Raw genomic sequence first — 20,496 nt, 5'->3', positions numbered from 1 at the left:
TCCAGTCTGTCACACAGTGGAGATTCTTTTCAGCTGGAACCATGAGTACCCCACAAGGGAGCTTAGCCTATGCATGCCTTTACTTGCTTTGCTAAATCGTGCTTTATTAATGTGTATGATTGTACCGATGCACAGGCTACTGTGCTAATGACTGATAATTGCCTTAATGAGCTATTTGTAAGAAATACAGTAATACCAGACCTTGCCACAGCTGGTATGGTAATAGCCCTTTGATTTGGAGATCGGCCTGTAGATTCCTTCCACAGTGGAAGAGCTCAGAGTTATGGATGACATTTTGGACTCCAAGTTTACCTCTCCTCCGTTTGCATGTTAACCAGGTGTTAACTGCAGGAGATTTTGATGTAATGATACGGTGACATTACTGGAATGTGTTCAAGAGCTATTTGTCTTCTTCCCATAGGGGATTGTGTGAAGAGGTGTTGCTGTTGAAGCATCTGCAAGGATAGCATCTGAAATGTGAAAGGCTCACTTGTAAGGTGCAGCCAGTCCCACAGGTCAACTGTTCGATGACACTGGGCCATCATGGCTCTGTAGCACAGTCTCCCTTAGCCGTCTCTGTTTTGGGTTCTCTATCAGGTCATCTCCACACTCCAGTGGACTTTACATAAGTCCTGTTTGGGTTCTCTTGGTTCTCCTTCCTTCTGACATATTGCCTGCATACCCACGTATCCATCTATTCATCTAACATTCACTGTCCCTTTCATTTGTCCATCCATCCTAACATTTATCTATCTGTTCACCCCATACTCACTCACTCTCTCTCACTCACTCATTCACTCTCTCACTCTCTCACTCACTCACTCTCACTCACTCTCTCACTCAGTCTCACTCACTGTCTCACTCACTCACTCTCACTCTCTCACTCACTCACTCTCACACTCACTCACTCTCTCACTCTCTCACTCACTCTCTCACTCACTGTCTCACTCACTGTCTCACTCACTCACTCACTCTCACTCACTCTCTCACTCACTCACTCTCACACTCACTCTCACACTCACTCACTCTCTCACCCTCTCACTCTCTCACTCACTCACTCACTCTCACTCACTCACTCACCCACTCACTCTCTCACTCACTCTCTCACTCACTGTCTCACTTACTCACTCACTGTCTCACTTACTCTCTCACTCTCTCACTCACTGTCTCACTCACTCACTTACTCTCACACTCACTCTCTCACTCACTCACTCTCTCACTCACTGTCTCTCTCACTCTCTCACTCACTCACTCTCACTCACTTTCTCACTCAGTCTCACTCACTGTCTCACTCACTCACTCTCACTCTCTCACTCACTCACTCTCACACTCACTCTCTCACTCTCACTCTCACACTCACTCTCTCACTCTCACTCACTCTCTCACTCACTGTCTCTCTCACTCTCTCACTCACTCACTCTCACTCTCTCACTCACTGTCTCACTCACTCTCACTCTCTCACTCACTCACTCTCACACTCACTCTCACACTCACTCACTCTCTCACTCACTGTCTCTCTCACTCTCTCACTCACTCACTCTCACTCACTTTCTCACTCAGTCTCACTCACTGTCTCACTCACTCACTCTCACTCTCTCACTCACTCACTCTCACACTCACTCACTCTCTCACTCTCTCACTCATTCTCACACTCACTCTCTCACTCTCTCACTCACTGTCTCTCTCACTCTCTCACTCACTCACTCTCACTCACTGTCTCACTCACTGTCTCACTCACTGTCTCACTCACTGTCTCACTCACTCACTCTCACTCTCTCACTCACTCACTCTCACACTCACTCTCACACTCACTCACTCTCTCACTCTCACTCACTCACTCACTGTCTCTCTCACTCTCTCACTCACTCTCACTCACTCACTCTCTCACTCACTTACTCACTCACTGTCTCTCTCACTCTCTCACTCACTCTCACTCACTCACTCTCTCACTCTCTCACTCACTCTCTCACTCACTGTCTCACTGTCTCACTCACTCACTCTCACTCTCTCACTTACTCTCACACTCTCTCACTCACTCACTCACTCTCTCTCACCCACTCACTCACTCACTCTCACTCTCTCACTCACTGTCTCACTCACTGTCTCACTCACTGTCTCACTCACTCACTCTCACACTCACTCTCTCACTCACTCACTCTCACTCACTCACCCACTCACTCTCTCACTCACTCACCCACTCACTGTCTCACTCACTCACTCACTCACTGTCTCACTCACTCACTCTCTCATTCTCACTCTCTCACTCACTCACTCACTCACTCTCACTCTCTCACTCACTGTCTCACTCACTCACTCTCACACTCACTCACTCACTCTCACTCTCTCACTCTCTCACTCACTCTCACTCACTTACTCACCCACTCACTCTCTCACTCACTCACTGTCTCATTCACTCACTCACTGTCTCTCTCACTCTCTCACTCACTCTCTCACTCACTCACTCACTGTCTCTCTCACTCTCTCACTCACTGTCTCTCTCACTGTCTCACTCACTCACTCACTCACTTACTCTCACACTCACTCTCTCACTCACTCACTCTCTTACTCACTGTCTCTCTCACTCTCTCACTCACTCACTCTCACTCACCCACCCACTCACTCACTCTCTCACTCTCTCACTCTCTCACTCACTGTCTCACTCACTCACCCACTCACTCTCTCACTCACTCACTCTCTCACCCACTCACTCTCACTCACTCACTCTCACTCTCTCACTCACTCACTCTCTCTCACCCACTCACTCACTCTCTCACTCACTTAATCTCTCACTCACTTAATCTCTCACTCACTCTCTCTCTAACTCACTCACTCTCACTCACTCTCTCATCTACTCACTCCCTCACTCACTCACTCTCTTACCCTCTCTCTCTCTCCCTCCCTCTCTCTCTCTCTCTCTCCCTCCCTCTCTCTCTCTCTCTCTCTCTCTCTCTCTCTCTCTCTCACACACACACACACACACACACACACACACACACACACACTGTATTTAATGTGGCCAGGTATTATTCTTAGACATTGGAATTGTGGTGATGAGTAAGATAGACTGCTGTCAAATCTTAATTCTAGGAAGTAACTGTGAAAGCAGACAGACACAAAGGCTGCGTATTGTCTAATCTCATTTGTAAGGTGCATTCAGAATAGGTGGTAATCTACAGGAGCTGATTTTCGTACTGGAAGCTTAGCTGAGTAGGAACTGGGAGCTTGGCTAGCATCAGGAGGTTTTATTTTGGGGCAGTAGAAAATTTGGGCTTGAATGGATATAGTTACATAGCGTTGTGTACACTATATGTCTCCGTTCTCTTTTGAAGACTTTATTTTCTGTGACTCTCACATTAATTAATTAATTAGTGTTTTAATTTTACTTCATTTTGTTTGTTTGTTTGTTTGTTTGTTTATTTATTGTCAGGGTTTGTTTATGTAGCCTTGGCTGTCCTGGAACTATCTATGTAGGCTAGCCAACCTTGAACTCACGGAGATCTGCCTGTCTCTGCCTCCTAAATACTGGGATTAAAGGCATATGCCACCACCTCATGTAATATTTATTTTTAAAATAGCAAAACATTCCAGTGAGGGGAGATAGACAGGAGCTAAAGTTAACGTTGACAGTGAGAAATTTTTAAAGTGCAAAGATTGAGTCGTGCTATGCACAATTCTGAATTTTTTGTTTTTCCTTCCAGTACTGTCGATTGAACCCAGGCCCTTTTACATGTCTAGCAAGCTCTCTACCACTAAACTGTATCTCCAAACCATCTTTTGCTTTTTATTCTGACACAAATTCTTACTAAATTGTCCATGCAAGCCTTGAACCTGTTTGCCATCCCGGCAGATTCTCCTACCTCACCAAGCAGCAAGGTTATTTAGATGAGGACCCAAGGAAGTGACTGTGTGAGGAGGGTATGTCCACTCAGTTTGTGTGTATGTGAGGAGAGAGGAAACATGTTTGCTACCAGCCCCAAGGTGCTTTTGCCCACATTCCAGAAAGGCATGACCATTTGATTACTGAGCTTCAGAAAAGGGTGTGGCCACTGGGTTTTAATTCCTCCTACTGGAGAGGGTACAGATCCCTCCCATAGTCCTGATGCTGTGAGTCTAGGGGAGAGAAAATTCTGGACTGGGGTGGAGGAGGGTGAGGAGGTGGGGGGTAGGAGGTGGGAGAGTGTGTGTGGGGGTGTCTCCCTGCTTTGAATGGCTTTGTAATTCCTGTGGAGGACAAGCAGAGGGGAGGAATGCTGTCTGCTTTTCAAAACAGTTTTTTTTTTTTTTTTTTTGCTATTAATTTGAGAAGGGATCATGGAATATGTGGCTGGTGCTTTGAACCACAAGGACACTGGCAAGGGGAAGAAGAAAGTGGGAAATCGTCAGAACACTAGCATGTTTTCAGGTAAATTCAGCAGGGTTGAATGTGGAGGCCTCAAAAAGGAATCGGGTTTCTTATTTGAGATGCTAAAAGTAGGTGTGGGGGTGGGAGGGGCAATAGGATCCCATTTACTCTAATGAGGAGAATTGCTAATGCTCTTCTAATGTCCTTCTCCCAGAGTAAATGGCTTGCTAAAGGATATTGGGAGTTTGGTTTCAGTCTTATTGAGTTAGCGGTGGCTTTTAGACGTATCCATCTGGATGCATTGGGCTAGGAAACTGGACATAAGCCAGCAACTCTAGATGGAGGAGAGGGTGGGTAATAGAGACTGTGTGGTTGCCAACATTCAAATGACATCAAAGATTATGAGCCTGGTGAAGTTAGCTGAAGGAAGTGTATGGGCTGGAGGGAGCGAGCTGAATCTGTTTGCAAAACTGGCCAGGTGATGGGTGGGGCAACGGGGCTTAGTCTGATCCCTTTTAGAGTGTGTGTATGTGTGCCTGTGTTTGTGCAGGTGTGTGTGTGTGTGTGTGTGTGTGTGTGTGTGTGTGTGTGTGTGTGCATGTGTGTGTGTCTACCTTATGTTTTTGAGATACGCTCTTTCACTGAAGCAGAGCTTCCTTGCTGTTTCAGTTAGACTTGAAGGGTAGAAAGGCCCCTGAGATCTCCCCATCTCTGTCCCCCCCAATCAGCACCAGGGTTGCAGATGCAGGCACTGTGCCTGTCTTCCCATGGTGTTTGGGATGCAAACTCAAGTACTCATGCCTGTGCAGCAGACACTTAACTCTAAGTCAGTCCCTCAAACTAAGATTTGAAAAGTTTATACATAGATCCACAGTCTTGTATATGGTAAAAATAAAGCTAGTTTGCTTAAACATACAAACATATGACATGCTTCATGAGAGGGAGAGAGGGAGGGGAAGGGGGAGGGAGGGAGGGAGGGAAAGAGACAGAGAGAGAGACAGAGACAGAGAGAGAGAGAGAGAGAGAGAGAGAGAGAGAGAGAGAGAGAGAGAACACGAACGAACATCAGTGAACTGGGCTGTGAGGTTATGCTTTTCGTATTTGTATCCCAAGTTCTATGGATTAGATAACTATCCACCAGAAGTCCCCATGGCAAATGACATTTTGACCATTATCGAGAGATGGTGGAGACTTATGGAGATGGGACCTCGTGGGGATAAGTTGGGTTAATGGGATTTGGTCTTGAAGGGCATAGTTTGGACTTTGGCTTCATTCCTTTTTTGTTTTCTGGCCTTCATGAGATAAGAAGCTGTATGCTCTGTCTCTTTACATTATACCCAGTATTTCATTACAGTAACGGAAGACTGACTGACATAAGCAAGACACATCATGTGGTATTCAGAAGATACCAGATAACACATTTGTAGAACGACAGAGTAATCAGTCTTTCCCCTCTGAGCCTGAAGACTAAAGTGGAAAAACGTGCTTCATTATTTATCGCTGGCTCATTGTTTGAACCAAAGATACTTGTGTATTATGTGCTTTATTAGTAGAGATGCAGTCTACTTTCATAAGCTGGAGATTTACCACATTTAGAGGGATGAAAAGTTCCCGAGGCAGTTCCCAAAAAGAAAACGGAAGCTGCTGTGAACCAGGACAACAACAGTTGGGTTGATCGGCAGAAGACTTCCCACAGGACTCTTTTGCCCTAGATCCATTTGGGTGTATCCTGTTGTATGTACCTCAGATGTATCCTTGACTTCTGTCATCAGAGAGATGTGTGAACATGTTTGAGGCCATCTTCTGAGAATCTGAACTTTTTCGAACCTGATAGAACTGGTTCACTGCTCCATTGCTATTTGCTTCTGGGAGTTTGCAAACCTGCCATAACGGAGGAATTAACTGCATCCCATATGGCACTACTGGAAAGGACTCTTGGCTGAGCCTCATCTCCTCTTAAACTCACCTCACATATTGTTTTCCTTTGCAGATGCCACAGTAGGTCATAGCCACGGATGTGCTAAGTCTCTGAGTTTTCTTAGCGAATTACCAAGCCTGAGGCTGGTCTTGGACACTTCAGTCATCCCTCTGCTTTCGCCTGTTTACTTTGTTAAACAATCAGTCATAGCACCTTGCAGACCTTTGAATTCCATTAACATTTACTGGGACTCAACAATGTACTCTCCACTGGTAGAGCTGCCGAAACTCTAGAATTTGCTGTTTGTTCAATGTTGTACCACCAGATGTTTCTACGAGTACCTGGAAGACGCTGCCAAATATAAGATACTATGGAAGCTTTAGATGGTTGACATCTAGACTAATAAGCATCCTAGTTAGAAGGAGAGGATGTGAGGCTAAGGCAGCCCATTCCCTAGAATGTTTAGAAGGATGAAGCTCTGTACGTCTCTTACAAAGTGGTGTTGAGCAAGATGAACACCATTGGATTTCCGAAAGTGACTTTAAGGTATCAGTAGTCATTTCTCTTTCCTGACACCTTCATTCTTAGTCTTCATCAGGCTATATATCCGTCTCCCTGTCTTCCTGTCCATATAGTTGTCTGTTTTCCCACTGAACCACCCAACCTCCCATTCGTCCAGCTGTCTCCCTGTCTACCCATTTCCCACCCATGCTCCCCTCCGTTTAGTTGTCCGTCTGTCTTCCTGCTTGCCCACCCATTTCCTCATCCTACCTATTCACCTACCCATCTTTTGATCTACCTCGCTGTCTACTTGGCATTTTCCATTTATCCAGTTGCTTTTTGTCTACCCACAATACTAACCCAGTTATCAAGTTGTGAATTTATCTACCCACTAACTGGCCCATCTTAATATCTCTGTTTTTCATAGTTCTCCTCATAGATTCATCATCCATCCATGTTGTAGTAAGATTAAAAAAGTGCTCGACTTGGTTCCTGTGAGTTCCCACTCCACGCAGATTTGTGCGCTCTAGCTGTTTCTCTGTTACTGCTTTCATACACTGTCCCCGTTGTGGGTTTTTACCACACCTGATACACACATCGCATTCCGAGAGCCGTGCTAGCGTGGCGTTCTCTAGCCTAGCATGGTTTCCTGTCACAGGCTCTGTTCACACTCCCAACCATCTAGTAAAGACCTAACTCATGACTGTAACCCAGCAGCCAGATTTATATGTTAAAAGCCCGATGTACAATACATCCATACAATTCACTTACAACCAATTGATAAGAATATAAACTGCCTGCCTAGATAAGATATAATTTGTTCATCTAGACATATAACATCCTGTACACATCCATCCCTTAAGAATAGTCCTAACAACCTGTAAATGTGCAGAGAAATCTTAACATCTGCCTCCATGTTCTCTTGGCTGCTCTTCTCCTCTCTCCCATCTCCTCTCCTCTCTCTAAAACTTTTCTCCCACTCATCCTTCCTTCTTGTCCAATGATAGGCCTTGTTCTATCCTGTACCTGCCTTCTGTCTGTCTATCTGCCTCCCTCTCTTTCTTTTTCTTTTCTTCTTTCTTACTTCCCTTCCTCCCTCCCTCCCTTCCTTTCTTCCCTCCTTTTCTCTCTTGTTCTTCCTTTCAATCTAATCATCTCTGATTTATAACCTATCCCTTTTACGCTCATCCATTTCTTGTTATTCTGTCCCTCCACTTATTTCCTCCTCTCCCTTTCTATGAAGTTATGTGTATTCCTGTTGATCCACTCATTTTCACAACTTTCCAGTTGTGTGTTTGTCTACTGATGTCATTCTCCTGTCTGTCTAATCGTCCGTCCACCTACCCTTCTTTCTCTTAGTCCAGTCATCTAGCTTCTCACTTATCCTTCCATCTTTCTATCCTTTCCCTTGCCCATCTGTATTATATCCATCTACATTTACTTTTCTTCTCTTTGTCCGACTGTCTAACTGTTCACCTGACCTATCACCCAACATTAGTAGATAATTAGTTACATTAATGAATCTTGATTATACTTAGGAAGTACTTTATAGGTGCTGAGGTCAGTTGGCTGCCAGGAGTCCCCCTTAGGGCCTACAAAGAAATAGATAGTCATGGACACAGGGATTTCCTCTCATGTAGAAGGTTTTAGGTATGCCATTGTCTGTATGCAAACATATGAATGACCCGTTAACTCTACCATATGTCTAAAGAGATTATCCCCACAAGGGGATTAGGGAAGGAGATGCAATTTGTTTTTCCCTTCATGGCTTTTAAGTTAAGGAGAGGGAAGGAAGCCTCTGTTGTGGTTTCCCAAGGGTTAATTTAAAGTGTCCCTTTAATTCAGCTTCATGATGCCTCTGCTCTACCTTCATATACAGTTGGGGTTGGAACCATGCCCAAGGAAAGCAGCAGTTGTCCTCATTCACCTACAGGTTCCAAGGGAAGAAATCTTCCCTGAAGGATAATGGGAGTGGAGTCTTCCCTAGCACAGAGCTAGCAGTGCTGTGCCACTGGCTTTGCTGTGGGTGTAATTGTTTATGATTGGGAGGTGTAGGAACCAGATTACCCTCTTCATATTTGGCTTTAATGTAAGGTCAAACGCCTTGTGTTACTGATTTGTTTGAGAATATTGACCTGACTCCTTTGCCTGGAGAGTCTATTAATAACCCTCCCTCCCTCAGCCCAGTAACACACACCAAGCCTTTCATTATTTCCAAAGTTAAGTAAATATTAGGAGTTTCCTCCTGCTGTTCCTCTAGATAATCTGAGCAACAAAAGACTTTACTTTCACAAGTGAGTAATGAAAACAGTGGGGAACCTTATATACCAGGTATTGCCTCGAATGCTGTACCTTGCTGTACTTGGATTAACTCTTTACTTCTTATTATTTTCCCATTTAAAGCACAACACTGAGACCTGAAGTGTGTGTGAGGTTATTTCCCCATGCACCTTTGCTAATACTTTCTTTTTGAGAGTAACGGAAGTACACTTGATGAGCAAAATGAAACGGACAGAACGAACTTAATCGTACTTTGTTACATTGCTTTGATTCCGTTAAGGTGACGGAAAAGTAGGCTACAACTAGGTAGAGGTGGTATAAGTCACATTCTTAATAGGAGACTCCTTCTTAGAATATGCAAAAATCTCTCCAAAATCAACAATAAGAAACTAAATGCTGTAGTTGGAAAATGGGTAGAAGGCAAGTCAAGAGAGAAAATATGTGCATTACAAACAAGCATTTTTCAATGTAGCGAGGGGCCTTGAGAGAGATATGTCATCTATAAAGAGCTTTCCTGCACTCAGAATGCTTATATGAAAGTACTGTGTAGGGCAGCGGGCTGTGAAAGGTACCCTGATTCCTGGTTGAGATAGGTCGAATCTCCCAGGACCCTAAAAGGGATGTCAGGAGCATTCCCAGTCTCCCAGAAGATCAGGCCCTTAATAGCTACAGCCCCCACATCCCATGTACAAAGGTTTGAGGTAGAACAGTCATGTAAGGCAATGCCCCAAGCCCCTCTACTACAGGTCACATAGGCTTAAGACAGATTAGATGTAGAAGCCGGACCACGCCCCCAAATTGTAGATGAGGTCTTCCCAAGCTCAGGCCAAACCAATAGGAAATACCTGCTGTTAGACACTGACCCATCCAAAAATTGTATTTAAGAATCCTGTTAAGCTGGACCCCCGTTGAAGGAATCTTAGAAAGGACTGAAAGAGCTTGAAGGGGCTCGAGACCCCATATGAACAATAATGCCAACCAACCAGAGCTTCCAGGGACTAAGCCACTACCTAAAGACTAAACTTGGACTGACCCTGGGCTCCAACCTCATAGGTAGCAATGAACAGCCTAGTAAGAGCACCAGTGGAAGAGGAAGCCCTTGGTCCTGCCAAGACTGAACCCCCAGTGAATGGGATTGTTGGGGGGGAGGGCGGTAAGGGGAGGAGGATGGGGAGGGGAACACCCATAAAGAAGGGGAGGGGAGGGGTTAAGGGGGATGTTGGCCAGGAAACCAGGAAGGGAAATAACAATCGAAATGTAAATAAGAAGTACCCAAGTTAATAAAGATGAGGAAAAAAAAAATCCTGTTCAGAAGCTCCCCTGCACCCCTTGCCTCAGGCTAGCCAGTCTCCTGCTGACTCAGCCCTGCCTGAGTAACTGAGGCAGCAGTGGCAGAAAGGAGAAGGACCAGCAGCAGGGGCTGCGAAGTTCCCCCTCCCTGCCCGAGTTCTCTTCCCTTCTCCTGAACCTGAGCACCTAGCCTGACCAGAAATCTTTGTGGAGAGCCCCCAGCCCGAAGCCTGATGGTAAAGATGCACTGAAATTACATGTTTGGAGCACATGCAGAAACTTATCTGCCATACTGAGCATCTGTGTGATGAGTCCTCATGTCTACTTATCATATGATATCATATGGCAGTTCCAGTACCGGGCATTTATCTTGGAAGAATAAAATTTACGTCTACATCTCTTCACTGGCTTTTGTTTGTGAGAACTAACACTTAGAAGTATCTCTCATCTCCTTCCTCAGGTAAATGAGGAAGTGGGGCCTAGAAGATCTAATCAGGGAGGCAACAATGGTTGGGATACTCAGAGCTGGGTCCTTAGGACATCCTACTAAGTGAAATAATATCATTCCACTACACAGTCTCTTTCTTATAGGACAAGGTTGTATAGTGCAAGAGCAGGTTGGTGGGGGTGAGAGTGGGGCAGTGGACAGAACTGGGCATATATACATACATACATATATGTATACACATACATATATGTATATATACATATATATATACACGCATACATATATGTATGTGTATACATGCATATACATAATATGTATATACATACATATATACATATTATGTATATATACATACACACATATATACACATACATATTATGTATATATACATACACACATTATACACATACATATTATATATATACATACATATGTATATACACATACACATATATATGTATATATACACACATACATACACACATGTACATGCATATATGTATATATACATACACACATATACATACATATATGTATATACATATATGTATATGTACTTATATACACATATACATATACACATATATACATACATATATACATAGATATGTATATCTGTGTAGCATGAGATTTGGCTCATGCTGAGGATCAAACCCAGGGCCTCTGCACATGCTACATAAGCATTAGTAATGTATGAAATCTGAGTCATTGTGTTGCCAATGCTAATCTTCTGTTTTAAACATGAGAATCATCTCATGAAGTAAGATGGGGAGGGCACATGTGACCACTGTGTGCTCTTGTTGCACCTTCTCATGAAGGTACTGTTGTGCAAGAGATAAACTATGGATGAAAACTATTCCTAGGCAAGTATGTACCATAGAAAGCGATGGATGTGATCCTTGCCTGTGAGAGGTGGGCAGGATTAACTCTGCCCACGGGAAACTTGTGAAATAGAGTGCATGAGCCAGTCATGGTACCAAGCTACTGGAAACAACACAAAGCATGGTTCCGCTCACCTTCTTCTTCTTCTTCCTGAGTTGCCGGCTAAGGGTTGCTGACCACACGTGCCTGTTGGATTCAGAACTCAGCAAAGGCTAGTTTAGTATACGCATCAGATCCCAGCTTGTGCAGCTTCAGTGAGAGGAAGGGCACTGCTTTCCTTCTCCATAAATAAATCCACGGAGAATTCTGTCTCTGTATCACCAGTCCCCTCTCTTTCTGTCTCTATTTTGCTGACTTACGTAGGCGGCTCTTCATGTATAATTTACAGGCGGCGTCACCCCTGTTTGCTGGTTAGTTAATCTATTATTTGTTCTCTCTGCATGAATTATGCCTTTGTTTTCTTCCAGCAGTGCCTGGCCTGCGGAGCTCCTAAAGTGTTTCTTGAATGAGCAGACTCAGGTGTTGGGATGCATTCCCATGGGTGCTTGGCCTGTAACATCTTGTCTCTGTGAGACTAAGGGTGCTTCTCTGCCACATCACTTACTTTTGGGGACATTCTGCAAGGGACTGGGCATGTCTCTCTTTCTCTACCCAGGCAGGCTTTCGGCAGTATTCTAGGAAAAAAAGAAGACCTCATGGAAATTGGTTAAAGAGGTGTCCAGTCCAGTCACGCAAACCAGCTGGAATTCGCTGTTCTTGAGTCCAAGGGCCATGAGGGCTGCTGTTTTTAATTGAGTCCCGTGGGGTTTTATGAGATGTATGATTTCTTCTGTCACAGAGTGCTTTTGACTTTCGTGTGGTAACTGTGGGTCTCCACCTCAGTTTGTTGCGTTCCCAGGGTTGCCTTCATGAAGGACTGATGGTGAATATCCCAGGGTCTGCATTTGTAGCTCTGTCATGGACCCGTTGAAACTGTGTAAAGCAGTTTAGATCTGAATGCTTTTGCCATCTCATTCAGGCCAGACCTTAGAAAAAAATGTGTGAAGCGCCCACATCCTGTGACGTAGCTGCAGTCAGTCTGAGGCACCTCTGAGTGAGGTTGGGGGTACCGAGCCACATGTCATCAGGAATGGAGGACAGGAGGGAGATTGACGTCTTCTGGTTATCATTTGTTAACTGATACTGTTGGACATTCAGGGGGGGCACTTCTGTCAGTTCTCCCTTGTAAACTAGTATTCCTTTCCACCCTCCCCTTCCCTTAGTTGTCATTTGATGTGTACAAGTAATTTGACTGGGTGCATGTCTCTGCCCTGCACGCAGATGCCCTCAGAGGTCGGAAGGAGGCATTTTCTAGAGTTACAAGTGGTTGTGAACTGGCCTGTGGTTGCTGGAAAACAAATCGAGGTCCCGAGGAAGTGCACCGAGTGCTCCTAATCACTAAGCCACCTTTCTAGACCTGACGATTTATTGCAAGTTCATTTCGAGAGGAGCACACGGTGCCCCTTGTGTGTAACTTTGAACTCAATTTCATACATTGCTCAATGTTTGAACGTTGAAAAAAATTTGTCTTGCATAAGCAGTGCAGTACACAGAGGGTTAAGATTGGGCTTGTGGTCCCCATTTTGAAGGCAGACATTACCAGTTTGAGGTCAGCGCAGGTCGTGCGTGAGTTTTCTAGAATCACAGTTGTAAATGAGGGAGGTAGAATAACGCTCACCAGTTTCGTCTTGATTTTGTTTTTTTTTTTCTCCTCGTGAGACAATGCTTCTTGCTGTAGCACAGGCTGTTCTCTGACTCATGTCGAACGTCTTGCCTTGGGAGTTAAAGAATTACAGACAAGAGCTATCACACTTAGCTCAAGTCAGTTCAGTTTTAGAACAACCGTATGGGAACGGAGTATCCTGGACCCAGAGACCTGGTGTCAGAGTATATCTTAGTTTGGTCAGGAGCAGATTGGTGCACGCCACTTACGGAATGTGCTGGAAGCTTGTTTTAATTGGGATCTCCAGCAGTGGAGCTGACCTCAGGTAGGCCTGAGCCAGGCTCTCCTTTTTATCCCGCAGTTCCCTAGGCTTCGTCCTCTCCGGTGTGGCTTGTCATCTGCTATCCATCTTCAGCTCTGCTCTTAATTGGACCAGCCCAGACACATCCCCCTGAATCAGTGGAGGCTGGAGACTTTGATGGCACTGATTGTGTAAGTTTACGGCAGCCACAGGGTCATGCAGTTTCTGAAACCCTGACTAATGGGTAATGTGGTCTTTTTAGAAGAAGAAGTTGGAGACAGTGCTCGTTTGTAAGAAAGCCAGCGGTAGTAGTGGCTTCGTGAGTGTGTGCAGCGGGCTCTGGGGTGCTGGATGACATGGCTGCAAGGCCCCCCTTTTCCCCTCTTTCTCTTCTCCCTTCTTATTTGGGGTCTACTTTTTAAGATTTATTTATTTATTTTACGTACAGCATTCTGCCTGCATATGTGACTGCAGGCCAGAAGAGGGCATCAGATCCCATTACAGATGGTTGTGAGCCACCATGTGGTTGCTGGGATTTGAACTCATGACCTCTGGAAGAGCAGTCAGTGCTCTTAACCGCTGAGCCATCTCTCCAGCCCTGAGGTCTACTTTTGACTTGGCTACCTGCCGCTCCATCCACTCCCACATCTCCTTTCCCCTCTGCCTCTGATGCTTTCTGCTGACACCACTGCCTTTAATGCCCTTCCTTGGGGATAGCTGTGAGCTGTCACAACACTGCTTCCCATCTTCCATATGGGCGGGCATTGTGTCCTCCTTTCCCCTCTTCTCGGTTTCCTTGGCGTTTCCCAGGCTCTTCCACAAGGGGGGCTTTCCTGTTTTCTTTCTCCTGTTTCTATGATTATGTTCTTTTGCTGTTATGATTTCACTCAAAAAACAATGTCCTCGCCAGCCTTTGATTTGTATTATAAGTTTATTTTGTCTTTCTTACATGAGTTCTTATCTTATTCCTTGAAAATAAATTATTTTATGCTTCTCTTTTCCTCTATAGATCCGGGGCTTGGAGGGGTTCTAGAGACATCAGTTTCTTTAGTCTGTGTGATTGGTGTCCTCTGGTTGTGATGGGTTGAGCCTGGTTGGGGGGGGGGGGAGTTGTATTCCCTCTGTGACGCCAGGGTTCTGTCTTAACAACTTCTCTCTGACCTTCTGGATTCTTGCAATTTGGTATTCAAGTCATCATTGAAGCCACCTCTCACCCAATGGTAATCCCTATATATGTGTGTATGAATACCTTTGTAGTATTGGAGTACAGTATATTTTCATAAATATATATGTATTAAGTTACTAATGTCTCAGAACCCTTGTGAGGCATATATAGTTATTGTCTTATTTTATACAGGAAGAAATCAACAGGGACAGCAATAGTCACACAGCCAAGAAAGAAAGGAGAGAATTTGAATGCAGTCTCTACATCTGCCATATACAAACACTCTCTCTCTCTCTCTCTCTCTCTCTCTCTCTCTCTCTCTGTGTGTGTGTGTGTGTGTGTGTGTGTGTGTGTGTGTGTCCCAGGAACATAGCTTCAGTTAACTCCAAATCTCATTTCCACCATGCCAATAGTTTTATGAAATTTTTATTAAAATAAAAGAGTAATAAATCAAGGAACTTTTAACTGCCTTGATAGAAACATTATGTAGTCAGGTTACAGCAGCTCAGGGAAGTGTCCACTGTAGGCCTCAGATGCTGTGGAGTGGCATTCTTACCTTATGCCAGGAGGAAGCTGGTTGTGTGCTAACACTTCAGAAGGCTTTCCCTGTTAGTTACAAGGACGTTAGAGTAAAGGCGCAGAGGTGGGTAAGGGATGTCTTTTAAAGGGACTAAGGATAGTCATGTACTCCTATTTTGGCTCCCTGTGTCCGTAGGTTCCTAAGTATATATTCTATTTCCCCTTCCCAGGGAGAGACCCTTTCATCTCTCTTAGCCTTTAAACCAGGAGACAGAATTAAGAGGGTATCATAGGAAACGTAGGGAGAGACAGCTAAAGTTAAGGACCTTTTGAGGGGTATGGAGATCCAATACAGTAGAATTTCCTAAAATACACATATGAAGGATGCCTGAACGGACTGCTAAATGACAAGGGAGGTAGAGAGATCTCTGGTTCCCCAATGAAGTCTTCAATTCTGGGAATTGTTGGCCATGGGGCCCTCATAGAACCCTCAAAGAGTCAAGGCTGTTGGTTGTCTCTGCAAACGGATGATGGAAAGACCCCACTGTTGAAGATGGACTTACACAAGTCAGTGAACAAGAAGTTGTGACAGCTACATAGAGCCTTCATGCCTGTTGACCAGTGTTCATAGTAGTGGAAGGTATTCTGCACAGCACCAAAGCAGAAAGGTAAATACCAGTTCAGCTACGAACCCCTTGAGCTACAGTGGTGACCTGCCTGCAATATGCACCCGTTCAGTAGCTGCACAAACATGGGAGTAATCAGCCAGTATCTGAAGGAATTCAAGGCCCGATCCATGATATGGAATCCATTCCCAACACTGCTCTGGTAGCAAAGAACCTGAGACTAGATAGGCCAGGGACCTAGGAGCAGCCCGAATACTAGTGATAGGCTAAAGGAGCATCATAATGTCTCGCTCATTACCAGAGAAGCTGCTTCCGGTAGCCAATGAGAATAAAGACAGAGGCTCATAGCCAGATAGTGTACAGACCGTGAGAGACCTTGGAACGCTCAGTTGTAAGTGGGATATCATCGTCAAATTCTCCCTCCACCCCACAGGGCTCAGAGAACCGTTTGAAATGGGAGGCAGGAAGACCGTAAGAACTAGAGGGAGCAGAGAATGGCAAGGACACAGGATCTTCTAAACACATCCCATACTGATGCTCACGCACAAAGACTATGGCAGCTCGCGCAAGGCCTGCACGAGTCTAAGCCAGAGGAGTTCCAGTGGTGAGAGGAATAGACACCAGCCTAGACCCCTAACTCACAAGCTATCTTCAGCTGATAGCTACCCGTAAATAAAAACATCAGGTTTCCAAACGATGTCTCATTGTCTGTTCGAACTACTGTTAAGGGCAGGCCTCATGCCCATCGGTCAGTGCCAACACATACAAACTCAATAGCATTTGGATTTTTGGAAATTCGTTGTCTCAGGGCTTTTTTTAAAAAAATTTTATTTATTTATTTATTATTTATTTTTATTTTTTTAACTTTATGAGTCCTTTTTGATTTTGTGTTTTTATGGAATTTTCTGTGTGCAAATGTATGTTTCTTGTGCTTTTTTTCCTTTGGTTCATTTTCCATTTGGTTCGTCTTATTCCGGTTCGTGTATTTCTTTTGTTTTATCTCATGTTTATAATTATTTTTAGATGCCTTGTTTTCTAAAGGAGAGAAAGCTCCAGTTGGGAAGGTTCTGGGAGGAGTTGGGCGGGGGAGGGAAAACCATAATCAGGATCTATTATACGGTAGGATACCTGTTTTCAATGAAAGAAAAATAGAAACAGGACGAAACAAAAACTCTACATGAGTATGTACTTTGCATATGGAGCTGTGGCTGGTATAGGGATCAAATTTCTTAACTCTGTAAATGTAAGTGGAGTAGATCTTTATGGTAATTACGGCAAATGGGGTACGGGATGGTGCACCATACACTGTAGCTGGTCCCAGGTGCTGAAGTCATTCCGTGGTGAGCTTTTAGCAGCCTTGAGGCTTGGCTCCATTGCTTAAGCAGTTAGGCGAAGAAGCTGACGTTTAAGACAAACTGATTGTTTTTTGTCAGATTACGCAATTTGTGAAGATTCAGGCTTTGTAAAAGACCAATCCTCTTAGATTAGGATGAACAAAAGCCTTTACTAACACCAGAGTTCCATGTCCCCTCGAGGCAGACAGGGTTTGCGTTGTCTTTGGTCACCCTCATGTGTGTTCTGGCCTCATTTTATGTGATTGACATTCTCATGGGCTCGAAGAGCCATCCCACATTGGGCACTCAGGGCTTTGGTTGGTAGGCAGACGAGGAAACGGAGTGTAGAGAATTTATGCGATTTGTCCAAGGCCGCATGGAATTGGAATTCTGATCTGTGCCTTAACTGGCTCCTCTGACTTTCACTGCCTCTCAATCCTGAGAGCAATTTGGCTAAAAGCACAAACATTTGTAGGCAGAAGTCCTCTATGTCCCAGACTGAGCCTTCTGGACAGCTGGGATGGCTGGTGCCTGAGTTTCCCCTCCCCGACCTTCCTAAATTCAACTGAGCAACCCACTTCATGAGGTCTAGAGTCTGGGAACAGACTATTCTTTGTTAACATTTTCAAAATATTAACAGGTTATTGCATAGACATCACCTGGGTCCTAGAAGCTTCTGGATTTCTCAATAGGGTATGGGCATTTCATCAGACATAAATGTATTTTCTTTGGGTTCATAGCCTTATAATAAAGGAGCCCTGGTTTTGCATCAGCAGTAATAAACTTAATTTTCCTTCCTGTTGCAGCACATACAGAGAGGCCTTATAGAAAAATTGGAAAATGAAATACATTCCCATGCAGAGCAAGAAAAAGAAAGCCACTGTGGCTAATTCGTTCTTTCTTCTTTAGGTTCATTTGAATGATGATTCTCTTCCCCTTCCCCGTTTTTATGACTGCGACAGTAAGTAATGAAAGGACAGTCTTTAAACCAGGGCTTGGGCCATATTTCCAAGAAGTCAAGGAAACACAGTTTTGTGGATTAGCAGATGCCCTTGGGCAGGGAGAGGGCTTGCCTTGTGTCTGGGGTGGGGCCGAAGGGGCACCAAAAGTGACAGTGGCCATCACTATTCTGGTCTAAGAACTGATCTTTTCGTGGAGCGTGTGGGTGGACGATGCATGAAGAATATGTGTGAGTGCAAGTTTGAGGAGGATGCTGGGTGTCTGCCGTTACTTGACAGTTTATTCTTTTGAGACAGGGTCTCTCACTGAACGTGACGTTCCTGTTCCATTTAGGCTGAAAGTGAGGTCACTAGGGTGACCAGTGATCTCACAGGACCAGCCTGTCCCCATCCCCTTAATTTTGAGGTTATAGACAGATACATTCAGAACCCAGTTTTTGATGTGGGTTACTGGGGCTTTGAACTCAGAGCCTCTTGTTTTCATAGCAAACGCTTTTTCTCCACCTCTCCAGTCCTCGGAGCTGGTTTTCTGAGTGTAGACAGCAGTGGACCTCTTTACTGACATAAGTTTATTTCAGGTTGGAAGATGGCCTTTTATTTCCTACACTGCTTATAAGAAAGAGAAACAACTAAGTCCTTTTGTAAATAGATAACTCGGGTTGTGGGAAGCCCCGGCTCCCTGTTTCTGAGGTCTTTCTTTGCCTTTGTTTTGGTGGACATTGTGTCTATGTAGTCGGAGCTGAGATAGACTTTGTCTTTTCTGCTTGAATCCTGGAGAAGGCTGGTCTCCTATCAGCTTTAGGATTTTGGCTATATATTTTCTTCTGTTTCAGTCAGGGTATTTCTAACATTATAACCTTGCTCTGACCCTGGGTGATGGGGGTGAGGGGGCAGCTGATGTTAGTTTTAGAGCGAGTTTTCCAGCTCTCGTTTGGGCTAACAGGAATAGCAATGCCATATTGTGCGGTCATCTCTCAAGTCCCTGCACACACAGCTCATTAATCTTCCCGGACACAGAGGAGCCTGGCCCATCCCTGGTCTTTGGCCTCAGTCTCCTCTGGCCACATTTAACACCTTGGTTACTTTCGGTGCCAAGCTATTCATGGTTATTAAAGGAGACTGTTCTTGGCTTAGAGTGGATGTTCTGTGTTAGTGTCTCCCCAAGCTTTCCTCAACTTCCTTCCCATTTCCCTCCTCCTTCCCTTCTCCAGCTTCCCTTCAGCTCTCTAGGCCACTCCTTCCCCCTTTCAGCAATCTTTCACCAGTCTCATCAATTCAGTACCATGGACTTCTTAGTGTGCCACATAGCTCTAGCTGTCGCTGCCCCCTAGTGCTAGGATTACAGAAGGCAGGAGCAAAGATTCCCAGTTACTGCTATAGCCTTCCTCTTCCTTCTCTTTGTGGGGTACTAGGGGTCCAGACTTGGCTCTTCATCCCTGTGAGACAAGCACTGTACAAACTAAGCTGTTCCTCTCTTTTTTTTTCCTTATGGGTAGAGTTTTGGAAAGTTAATGAGTTTCTCTTTTCTAAGAACTGAAAAATATTACCTAGGGAAGGGATAGGGAGATGGTGGTATGGACAAGTTGAGGGCCCGGTAACTGACTCTTCCTACAGTGACCATTTACTTTCAATGTAAGTTTAGAAGGGACTTACGGGACTTTCAAACTGTATCAGATAGCTTTGATTCACATTCCTGCATCATCCTGCCCTTTCAGAGGGTCCTCTGGACATTTCTTTGTAATGTCTGGCTTCTAATCCCACGATATCTGCGAGCAGTATGTGATGTCATGCTGTCTCCATAAGACTGACTTAGGAGTCGATGCCAGGCTGTCTGAACTCCACTTCTAGGCTAGGAGGGAATCTCAGACTCTTCTGGTTGCTTTTTTTTGTTTTGTTTTGTTTTTTTTTTTTTTTTTTTTTTTTTTTTTTTTTTTGGCCTGCTTGATGGAAACAGGGACAGTGTCCGTGACATCTGCCAGTGGATGTTTAAGTAATGAATATTATTATTCTTTTAGCCTTTATTGAGGTGACATGAGTAAGAAGGCATTATTATTAAGATGACACAAATAAGATCATTTTTTTCAGGAAAGATAATGGTAGTTATAAGTAGCAGTCAGAGTTGTAGCATTGGTAGCCCTGATAGCAGTAATGGCAGCCTCAATGGTTCTAGCTGGTAGAGTGTTGGTGCTCATAATGGGCCTTTGGCTTGCTGGCCAGAGAAGCTGAAG

General features: G+C 44.5%; 1 protein-coding gene across 6 annotated transcripts in view; it reads left to right on the top strand.

Annotated features, from left to right (window-relative positions):
• The window catches only part of Large1 (LARGE xylosyl- and glucuronyltransferase 1), a 448,171-nt gene that overhangs the window by 99,178 nt on the left and 328,497 nt on the right, over positions 1-20,496 (top strand). The window contains exon 1 of one of the 6 annotated variants that reach the window (XM_063278107.1): positions 13,531-13,856. The exons of the other annotated variants lie outside the window; for them this stretch is intronic. The gene's annotated coding sequence lies outside the window, so the exon portion shown is untranslated. Of the gene's footprint in view, positions 1-13,530; positions 13,857-20,496 lie in introns of those variants that run through there. 6 annotated transcript variants of the gene reach the window in all.

This window comes from Rattus norvegicus, chromosome 19, assembly GCF_036323735.1.
Source record: "Rattus norvegicus strain BN/NHsdMcwi chromosome 19, GRCr8, whole genome shotgun sequence".
Lineage (NCBI taxonomy): Eukaryota > Metazoa > Chordata > Mammalia > Rodentia > Muridae > Rattus > Rattus norvegicus.
Note: the sequence above shows the minus strand (reverse complement) of the source record. Positions and strands in the feature narration are given on the sequence as shown.